Source organism: Budorcas taxicolor, chromosome 19 (assembly GCF_023091745.1).
Source record: "Budorcas taxicolor isolate Tak-1 chromosome 19, Takin1.1, whole genome shotgun sequence".
NCBI lineage: Eukaryota > Metazoa > Chordata > Mammalia > Artiodactyla > Bovidae > Budorcas > Budorcas taxicolor.
The window spans coordinates 12908840-12909572 of NC_068928.1; the positions used below are offsets into that span (position 1 = coordinate 12908840).

The 733-nt window shown below is 50.8% G+C and overlaps 1 non-coding gene across 1 annotated transcript; it reads right to left on the minus strand.

Moving 5' to 3' along the window:
* Positions 1-388: 388 nt before the first annotated feature.
* On the minus strand, positions 389-461 carry TRNAG-CCC (transfer RNA glycine (anticodon CCC)). Its single transcript has one exon. It is a non-coding gene; the product is annotated as a tRNA-Gly (tRNA).
* Positions 462-733: the final 272 nt, after the last annotated feature.

The following is a 733-nucleotide window of genomic DNA, read 5'->3' on the forward strand; positions in this document are numbered from 1 at the left end:
TGGAAAATGGCTTCTCATTTCTAGAAATGGGGTGAGGGGAAAAGGAAGAAGACAGGAAGGAGGGAGAGGAAAGCATCGTTTGTTGTGAACTCACCAGGTGCCCCTGCAACACGGTGCTTTGACTCCCATCCCATGTGACGTCTAAAGCTGGTGACAATAAGGATGATCGATCCCACTGTACAGACAGGGAACTAAGGCTCAGGAGGCCAAGGAGCGTCCTTGTTCAGTGCCACATGGCTAAGGAGTGCTGAGTCAGGTCTCCGTTTTCCTGTTCTTTTTTTCTTTCCAAAAAAAAAAAAAATAATTTGGCTGCATTGGGTCCTAGTTGCCGCACACAGGATCTTTAGTTGGGGCATGTGACCTCTCAGTTGCAGCATATGGGATCTAGTTCCCTGACCAGGGATGGAACCTGGGCCCCCTGCATTGGGAGTGAGGCGTCTTAGCCACTGGACCACCAGGGAAGTCCCTCTGTTTTCTTGTTTTCTTTGTGACTGTCTGTGTCCCTGAAACAAGCCTCTGATCTCCAGTGACTCTGCTAGCGGGAAAGCTTTGTAACTTACAGGGTCATCTGGGGAAGATCTCTGTGTGATGCCATCCAAGGATGGTTAAAGAAGGCGTCACAGCCCCCACAGCACATGAGGCAACCCTGACCCCTTGCCCTGATGGGAAATCTCTCACTGAGCCCATTTCACAGAAGAAAGAACGAACGGATGCTCGGAGAGCCCGAGTGGGA